Raw genomic sequence first — 9,977 nt, forward strand, 5'->3', positions numbered from 1 at the left:
CCGGGGCAGCGGCTGCAGGGAGCGCTTTCCTCGGTAAGTATGGCGGGGTTTGCGGGGCTTCTGTAATGTATATAGTAGCTTTTGTTAGTAACTGTGTTTTTTTTATGTTTCCTTACAGGTCTTCAGCAGTGTGGGTCGTTCCGGGGCAGCGGCTGCAGGGAGCGCTTTCCTCGGTAAGTATGGCGGGGTTTGCGGGGCTTCTGTAATGTATATAGTAGCTTTTGTTAGTAACTGTGTTTTTTTTATGTTTCCTTACAGGTCTCCAGCAGTGTGGGTCGTTCCGGGGCAGCGGCTGCAGGGAGCGCTTTCCTCGGTAAGTATGGCGGGGTTTGCGGGGCTTCTGTAATGTATATAGTAGCTTTTGTTAGTAACTGTTTTTTTTTTATGTTTCCTTACAGGTCTCCAGCAGTGTGGGTCGTTCCGGTGCAGCGGCTGCAGGGATCGCTTTCCTCGGTAAGTATGGCGGGGTTTGCGGGGCTTCGATAATGTATATAGTAGCTTTTGTTAGTAACTGTGTTTTTTTTATGTTTCCTTACAGGTCTTCAGCAGTGTGGTGCGTTCCGGTGCAGCGGCTGCAGGGATCGCTTTCCTCGGTAAGTATGGCGGGGTTTGCGGGGCTTCGATAATGTATATAGTAGCTTTTGTTAGTAACTGTGTTTTTTTTATGTTTCCTTACAGGTCTTCAGCAGTGTGGGTCGTTCCGGGGCAGCGGCTGCAGGGAGCGCTTTCCTCGGTAAGTATGGCGGGGTTTGCGGGGCTTCGGTAATGTATATAGTAGCTTTTGTTAGTAACTGTGTTTTTTTTATGTTTCCTTACAGGTCTTCAGCAGTGTGGATCGTTCCGGGGCAGCGGCTGCAGGGAGCGCTTTCCTCGGTAAGTATGGCGGGGTTTGCGGGGCTTCGGTAATGTATATAGTAGCTTTTGTTAGTAACTGTGTTTTTTTTATGTTTCCTTACAGGTCTCCAGCAGTGTGGGTCGTTCCGGTGCAGCGGCTGCAGGGAGCGCTTTAGTCGGTAAGTATGGCGGGGTTTGCGGGGCTTCGATAATGTATATTGTAGCTTTTGTTAGTAACTGTGTTTTTTTTCATGTTTCCTTACAGGTCTTCAGGAGTGTGGTGCGTTCCGGTGCAGCGGCTGCAGGGATCGCTTTCCTCGGTAAGTATGGCGGGGTTTGCGGGGCTTCGATAATGTATATAGTAGCTTTTGTTAGTAACTGTGTTTTTTTTATGTTTCCTTACAGGTCTTCAGCAGTGTGGTGCGTTCCGGTGCAGCGGCTGCAGGGATCGCTTTCCTCGGTAAGTATGGCGGGGTTTGCGGGGCTTCGATAATGTATATAGTAGCTTTTGTTAGTAACTGTGTTTTTTTTATGTTTCCTTACAGGTCTTCAGCAGTGTGGGTCGTTCCGGGGCAGCGGCTGCAGGGAGCGCTTTCCTCGGTAAGTATGGCGGGGTTTGCGGGGCTTCGGTAATGTATATAGTAGCTTTTGTTAGTAACTGTGTTTTTTTAATGTTTCCTTACAGGTCTTCAGCAGTGTGGGTCGTTCCGGGGCAGCGACTGCAGGGAGCGCTTTCCTCGGTAAGTATGGCGGGGTTTGCGGGGCTTCGGTAATGTATATTGTATTTGAGAAAGTAACTGTGTTTTTTTTATGTTTCCTTACAGGTCTTCAGCAGTGTGGGTCGTTCCGGGGCAGCGGCTGCAGGGAGCGCTTTCCTCGGTAAGTATGGCGGGGTTTGCGGGGCTTCGGTAATGTATATTGTATTTGAGAAAGTAACTGTGTTTTTTTTATGTTTCCTTACAGGTCTCCAGCAGTGTGGGTCGTTCCGGTGCAGCGGCTGCAGGGAGCGCTTTAGTCGGTAAGTATGGCGGGGTTTGCGGGGCTTCGATAATGTATATTGTAGCTTTTGTTAGTAACTGTGTTTTTTTTATGTTTCCTTACAGGTCTTCAGGAGTGTGGTGCGTTCCGGTGCAGCGGCTGCAGGGATCGCTTTCCTCGGTAAGTATGGCGGGGTTTGCGGGGCTTCGATAATGTATATAGTAGCTTTTGTTAGTAACTGTGTTTTTTTTATGTTTCCTTACAGGTCTTCAGCAGTGTGGGTCGTTCCGGGGCAGCGGCTGCAGGGATCGCTTTCCTCGGTAAGTATGGCGGGGTTTGCGGGGCTTCGGTAATGTATATTGTATTTGAGAAAGTAACTGTGTTTTTTTTAGGTTTCCTTACAGGTCTTCAGCAGTGTGGTGCGTTCCGGTGCAGCGGCTGCAGGGATCGCTTTCCTCGGTAAGTATGGCGGGGTTTGCGGGGCTTCGATAATGTATATTGTAGCTTTTGTTAGTAACTGTGTTTTTTTTATGTTTCCTTACAGGTCTTCAGCAGTGTGGGTCGTTCCGGGGCAGCGGCTGCAGGGAGCGCTTTCCTCGGTAAGTATGGTGGTGTTTGCGGGGCTTCGGTAATGTATATTGTATTTGAGAAAGTAACTGTGTTTTTTTTATGTTTCCTTACAGGTCTTCAGCAGTGTGGATCGTTCCGGGGCAGCGGCTGCAGGGATCGCTTTCCTCGGTAAGTATGGCGGGGTTTGCGGGGCATCGATAAGGTATATAGTAGCTTTTGTTAGTAACTGTGTTTTTTTTATGTTTCCTTACAGGTCTTCAGCAGTGTGGGTCGTTCCGGGGCAGCGGCTGCAGGGAGCGCTTTCCTCGGTAAGTATGGTGGTGTTTGCGGGGCTTCGGTAATGTATATTGTATTTGAGAAAGTAACTGTGTTTTTTGTATGTTTCCTTACAGGTCTTCAGCAGTGTGGTGCGTTCCGGTGCAGCGGCTGCAGGGATCGCTTTCCTCGGTAAGTATGGTGGTGTTTGCGGGGCTTCGGTAATGTATATTGTATATGATGAAGTAACTGTGTTTTTGTTATGTTTCCTTACAGGTTTTCAGCACTGTGGGTCGTGGTGTTGCAGTGGTGTATCTTGGGCGATTAGGTAAGAGTACGCCATTGTTTATTTATTTTTTTACTAGATTTTGGTGGGGTACTGTTAGATGTTTTAAGTTTAGTTAGCTTTGTTTGTTATGGGTTTGTTGTATAGCAATAGGCTTTTTTGTCGTCGGGAGTGTTGTGTATTTTTACTGGGGTTGGGCCAGGGTTTGTTGTGAATCTGCGGATGTTGAATTTTTCTTGTTTTCACGATGCAACGCTCGGCGGAAGACAGCTAGAAACAGGTAAGTGAATTTGTATTTTACGTTTAGATTTGGACTTTGAGAATTAGTGGGAGGTAAATGTGTGGGTCGTTCCGGTGCAGCGGCTGCAGGGAGCGCTTTCCTCGGTAAGTATGGTGGTGTTTGCGGGGCTTTGGTAAGGTATATTGTATGTGTTGTAAGTAACTGTGTTTTTTTTATGTTTCCTTGCAGGTCTTCATCAGTGTGGGTCGTTCCGGTGCAGCGGCTGCAGGGAGCGTGTTATGCGGTAAGTATGGTGGGGGTTGCGGGACTTAGGGAAGGCATATTGTATGTATTTAAAGTAATTAGATTTTTATTTGGGTTTATTGACAGGGCTTCAGCGGTCTGGGTCGTGGCGTTGCAGTGGTGAATCTTGGCCGATTAGGTAAGAGTACGACCTTTTTTTATTTCATTTCTATAATTTTTGGGGGGTACTGTTAGATGTTTTAACTTTAGTTTTGTTTGTTATGGATTTGGTTCTATAGCAATAGGGTTTTTTTGTCGTCGGGAGTGTTGTGTATTTTGACTGGGGTTGGGCCAGGGTTTGTTGTGAATCTGCGGATGTTGAATGTTCATTGTTTTCACGATGCAACGGTCGGCGGAAGAGAGGTAGAAACAGGTAAGTGATTTTGGATTGTATGTTTAAAGTTGGACTTTGACAGTTAGTGGGAGGTTAATGTGTGGGGCTTACCGGTGCAGCGGATGCAGGGAGCGCTTTCCTCGGTAAGTATGGTGGTGTTTGCGGGACTTAGGTGATGTATATTGGATGTGTGGTAAGTAACTTTTTTTTTTTTTCAAGTTTCCTTACAGGTCTTCAGCAGTGTGTGTTGTACCGGTGCAGCGGCTGCAGGGAGCGCTTTAGTTGGTAAGTATGGTGGGGGTTGCGGGACTTAGGTAAGGCATATTGTATGTTTTTGAAGTAATTAGGTTTTGTTTTCTGTTTATTTACAGGGCTTCAGCGGTCTGGGTCGTGGCGTCGCAGCGGTGTATCTTCGGTGATTAGGTAAGAGTACGCCATTTATTTTCATTGCATTTCTAGATTTCTGGGGGGGGTACTGTTAGACGTTTTTACTTTAGGTAGTTTTGTTTGTTATGGATTTGTTGTATAGCAAGAGGGTTTTTGGGCGTAGGAAGTGTTGTGTATTTTGACTGGGGTTGGCCCAGGGTTTGTTGTGAATCTGCGGATGTTGAATGTTCATTGTTTTCACGATGCAACGGTCGGCGGGAGAGAGCTAGAGACAGGTAAGTGCATTTGTATTTTACGTTTAAAGTTGCACTTTGAGAGTTAGTGGGAGGTACAGAGATTATGTTATGTTTGATATCTCATTCTTTGTTATGTGTCTGTTTTTGTAGGGTCGTTCCGGTGCAGCGGCGTAACTTCAACGAATAGGTAAAAGTATGCCTTTTTACATCACTTCATTAACTTATTGGTGTAGTGTTAGACGTTTTATCTTTATGTTGTTGTCTTTGTTATGGATTTCCTAGTATAGCAATAGGGGTTTTGGGCGTCGCAAGTGTGGGCTCGTTTTCGTGGGGTTGGGCCAGGGTTTGTTGTGAATCTGCGGATGTTGACTGTTCATTGTTTTCCCGATGCTACGGTAGGCGAACAGAGCTACAAACAGGTAAGTGCATTTTCCTTAGACGTTTAAAGTTAGACTTGGTGAGTTGTTGGTAGGTAAATTTTATATGTCTATGCGTAATATTTCATTCTTTGTTATGTGTCCAGTTTTGAAAGGTCGGTCCGGTGCAGCGGCGTCACTTCGGCTATTAGGTAAGAGTACACCATTTTACAGCATTTAATACAATTATTTGTCATTGTACTGTTAGACGTTTTATTTTTAGGTTGCTTTGTTTGGTATGGGGTTTGTAGTAGAACAAAATGCTTTTGGGTGCTGTAAAGTGTGTGTTTTTAGTGGGATTGGGGCAGGCTTTGTTGCGAATCTGCAGCTGTTGACTGTTCATTGTTTTCACGGCGCGACGGCCGGTGGAAGGGAGCGACAAACAGGTAAGTGTATATATTTTAGACGTTAAAAGTTGCAGTTGGAGAGTAATTATGAGCCAAATAAAATATGTTTGTGTTTTTTTAAAAGTGTTTGTTATGTCTCTGTTTTAGGAGGTTCGTTCCGGTGCAGCGGCTGCAGGGAGCGCTTTAGTCGGTAAGTATGGTGGGGGTTGCGGGAGTTAGGTAAGGCATATTGTATGTTTTTGAAGTGATTAGGTTTTGTTTTCTGTTTATTTACAGGGCTTCAGCGGTCTGGGTCGTCGCGTCGCAGCGGTGTATCTTCGGCGATTAGGTAAGAGTACGCCATTTATTTTCATTGCATTTCTCAATATTTTGGGGGTACTGTTAGACGTTTTAACTTTAGGTAGTTTTGTTTGTTATGGATTTCTTGTATAGCAAGAGGGTTTTTGGACGTAGGAAGTGTTGTGTATTTTGACTCGGGTTGGCCCAGGGTTTGTTGTGAATCTGCAGATGTTTACTGTTCATTGTTTTCCCGATGCTACGGAAGGCGGAAGGCAGCTAGAGACAGGTAAGTGCATTTGTATTTTACGTTTAAAGTTGCACTTTGAGAGTTAGTGGGAGGTACATAGATTATGTTATGTCTGATATCTAATTCTTGGTTATGTGTCTGTTTTGGTAGGGTCTTGCCGGTTCAGTGGCGTAACTTCGGCTATTAGGTAAGGGAACGCAATTTTACATCGTTTTATTTAAATAGTTTTTGGGGTACTGTTAGATTATTTGTCTTTATGTCGTTTTCTTTGTTATGGATTTCGTAGTATAGCAATAGGGGTTTTGGGCGTCGCAAGTGTGGGCTCGTTTTCGTGGGGTTGGGCCAGGGTTTGTTGTGAAGCTGCGGATGTTGACTGTTCATTGTGTTCACGATGCAACGGTAGGCGAACAGAGCTACAAACAGGTAAGTGAATTTTTAATATACGTTTAGAGATAGACTTTGAGAGTTAGTGGGAGGTAAATAGAAGATGGTATGATTTATATCTCATTCTTTGTTATGTGTCTGTTTTTGTAGGGTCGTTCCAGTGCAGCAGCGTAACTTCAACGAATAGGTAAAAGTATGCCATTTGACATCACTTCATTAACTTTTTGTTGTAGTGTTAGACGTTTTATCTTTATGTCCTTTTCTTTGTTATGGATTTAGTAGGATAGCAATAGGTGTTTTTTGCCTTGGAAGTGTGGGGAACTTTTTGGTGCCGTTGGACCGCTGTTTGTTGTGAATCTGCGGATGTTTACTGTTCATTTTTTTCCCGATGCAACGGAAGGCGGAAGGCAGCTAGAAACAGGTAAGTGCATTTTGTATCTACGTTTAAAGTTGGACTTTCAGAGTTGTTTGTAGGTAAATATAATATGTCTATGCGTAATATCTAATTCTTTGTTAGGTGTCCATTTTTGTACGGTCGGTCCGGTGCAGCGGCGTCACTTCGGCTATTAGGTAAGAGTACGCAAATTTTCATCTTTTCATTTAATTGCTTTTGGGTGTAGTGTTAGACGATTTGCTTTTAAGTTGTTTTGTTTGTTATGGATTGTTGTAGTATAGCAATAGGGTTTTTGGGTGTCGAAAGGGTTGTGTATTTTTAGGGACGTTGGGCCCGGGTTTGTTGCGAATCTGCAGATGTTGACTGTTCATTGTTTTCACGGCGCGACGGCAGGTGGAAGGAAGCGACAAACAGGTAAGTGTATATTTTTTATACGTTTAAAGTAGAACTTGGCTAGTAATTAGGAGGTAAAAATAATATGCTGAGGATTGTTTTCTACTTGTCTGTTATGTCTCTTTTCGTCACACGGTTTCTTGTGAATCTGCGATTGTTGGCTGTAATTTGAGTTTTAGATGCTACATTGGGCGGAAGAGAGCTACGAACAGGTAAGTGAATGGTTTGTATACGTTCACTGTTTTTTAGTCTCGTATCAAGGTAAGTTACAGGTCTTATTACCAAGTGTCTCATCCTTTTTCCGATCGGACGGTAGGCGTGACGCAGCTACAGACAGGTAAGTGCGAATCTTTTATGCCTGTTATGTTCTTTTGGAAATTACTTTTACTGTGATTAGAATGTTTGTGAGTTATTGCTGATGTATTTTTATTCTAAGTTTATTCGAATTTATTGCTGAATGTTAGAACGTTTATTTGACTGTGAGACAGGTTTTGTGACGAAAGTACTGTCACGTGTATTGTGTTTGATTCAATATGTGATTACGTCAGGGTGGGGCACGTTTTTGTGAGGAATCTGCTGTTTTGGGAGTGTCTCATCCTTTTCTAGATCGGACGGTAGGAGTGACGCAGCCACAGACAGGTAAGTGTGAATCTTTTATATTTGATATGTTTTATTTAAAAGAATTTTTAATGTGATTATAATGTTTGAGTTATTGATGATGTATTTGTAATACAAGGTTATCCTATTTATTGCTGGGTGTTAGACTGTTTAGTTAATTGTCATACAGGTTTAGTGACGAAAGTACTGTCACGTGTATTGTGTTTGATTCAATATGTGATTACGTCAGGGTGGGGCACGTTTTTGTGAGGAATCTGCTGTATTGGGAGTGTGTCATCCTTTTCCAGATCGGACGTTAGGCGTGACGCAGCTACAGACAGGTAAGTGCGAATCTTTTATTCCTTTTTAGGTTCATTCTAAAATTACTTTGACGGTAATTAGAATGTTGGAGAGTTATCGATGCTGTAAATTTTGGGGATGTGTTCACTTTTTTAAGGTTGTATGTTAGACGGTTTATTTCTTTTGAATACAGAATTTGTAGCGGAAGTACAGTCACGTGTATTGTGTGCAATTCAATATTTGCGTACGGTGAGGGTGGGGCACGTTTTTGGGTTGAATCAGATGTGGTGGGAGTGGCACTCTTTTCTAGATCTCACAGTAGGCGGACGCAGCTACAGACAGTTAAGCTGAGTTATTTGAAACGTAATATGTTCGATGTAAAATTGCGTTTACTTTGATTATAATGATTGGGAGTTATCATAAGGGCACGTTTAACAGATTCTGCTATTGGGGGAGAGTGACAGTCTTTTGCCGTTCGCATGGTAGGTGCTACGCAGTTATAAACGGGTCACTTGAAGTTTGTTCACCTATAGTAGGCATTACCTCAGGTTGTTATTGGAATAAATTACTTTCGGTTTGTTTTACAGGTATGCCTCTCTCTGGCCCGTTCCCGTGAACCAACGTGCTTGCACTGCTTTCCATGGGTATGTATAACGCGTTTGCCGCCTCTGTAGTAAAGCATCTTGTCTGTCCCTTATCTAACACTTGTAATTTTACTATTTTTTTCACAGGGATTCCCCGGTCCGATCCGTCCTTGGGAAGCGTCATGCAAAGATTACTTCAGCCGGTATGTATGCTGGTGTTTGCGGATCTTTAATAAGACATCTTGTCTGATTCGTATTTCACTTACACATTTTTTGGGGGGGGTTTACAGGGACTTCCGCGGGCCTGACTATCCCGGGCAGCATCGTGCTTTAGGAGCTTTACTCTGTAGGTATTAATCTTTTGGCGGGTCTAAGGTAAGGCATCTAAAGGTAAGTCTGTTTACTTATTTTCGTAATTTGCCTGTATTTAGAATGTTTTGTATTCGTAAAGAAGGTTTTAGCTTTACAGTGCATTTGCGGTGAATTCTCTTTGATAAAAACTTTGAACGCGGTCAGACAGGTTGGAGCCGCGTTTCCTTTTGCTGGATCGCTATCTGTCTCATGAATGCTTTCACATTCAATTCGCCAGGAATTCACACCTCCTCGCTAACGATAGCACACACTCTCAGGCAGACATTCCTTTCATCCAAGGAAGACCACCACCCAAACATTAGCATACGGCTAGACAACAACAAGATTTCACACGCGTGCTGTTCGTAAACAAGTGTTACTTCTCTATTGTTAGTCATTTAAAGTAACTCCCCTTTCCTCCGGTTTGACTGTACTTAAACTCGAAAAGCAGCCATTCGAAAACATTGCTTGGTTCCAGGTCATCCAGTACGAGCTAAACTATCTCTATTGCGAAAAGGTAAGCCACTTTATTTGTATTGCCGTTTTGTAAATAAACGCATTGAACGTTTTGTATCGTGTTTTGCTAATGTAAAGTGCTGGTTTTTTACAATGTTAACCTTAGCCAACATGTTTGGCGCTTTTATTGTTAGCAAAGTCCCCTCAGTATCTTGATGCCTTTAAATTATCAAAACCGCGCTTTTATTTACTATCCGCGACGGGGAAATTGACTAACTTATATTGGGCAGGATTTAGAAGGGGCACGCACCCCATATTACCTTAATGTATATGCTTTTTCCGGGACCGCTTCGCCATCGTTTGGTATCTTGCTCGCTTTAATTGTCAATGCCGCGATTACTTACATTTTAAAAAGAAAAACACTTGCTAATAAATATTTCACGAAATTTGTGAGGACCACGCACACACACCACATTACCTTGCATGCTTTTTGTGTTCGCCGCTATTAATAAATACATTACGGTACCGATTTGCTAGCGTTTCCCGTGTATTGCATACTTAGTGAAGCGGTCTCTGCATAATACACTTTCCCATGCTTTACATTTCAGACTTGCTATTGTTGTCAGGGATCGTACATTTATTAGTTAAAATACAACTTAGAATGCCTTTTGCTTTCGAATCGATGGTTACATTTTTGAGATCATTTATATTAAATACACTTCATTTCTCTTTTCCTCGACCTGAACTGGAACAGCAGCCATTCTAGACATTTCGTGGGTCATCCATTACGGAGTATACTATCTCTATTGCAAAAAGGTAAGCAACT

General features: G+C 43.1%; 1 long non-coding RNA gene across 1 annotated transcript; it reads left to right on the top strand.

The window, feature by feature from the left end:
* The first annotated feature begins 8,370 nt into the window (after positions 1-8,370).
* Positions 8,371-9,046, top strand: LOC146821954 (uncharacterized). Its single transcript, XR_014962795.1, has 3 exons — positions 8,371-8,404; positions 8,492-8,547; positions 8,635-9,046. It is a non-coding gene; the product is annotated as an uncharacterized LOC146821954 (long non-coding RNA).
* The last annotated feature ends 931 nt before the right edge of the window (positions 9,047-9,977 follow it).

The sequence above is a fragment of the Triturus cristatus genome, chromosome 6, assembly GCF_964204655.1.
Source record: "Triturus cristatus chromosome 6, aTriCri1.1, whole genome shotgun sequence".
Classification (NCBI taxonomy): Eukaryota; Metazoa; Chordata; class Amphibia; order Caudata; family Salamandridae; genus Triturus; species Triturus cristatus.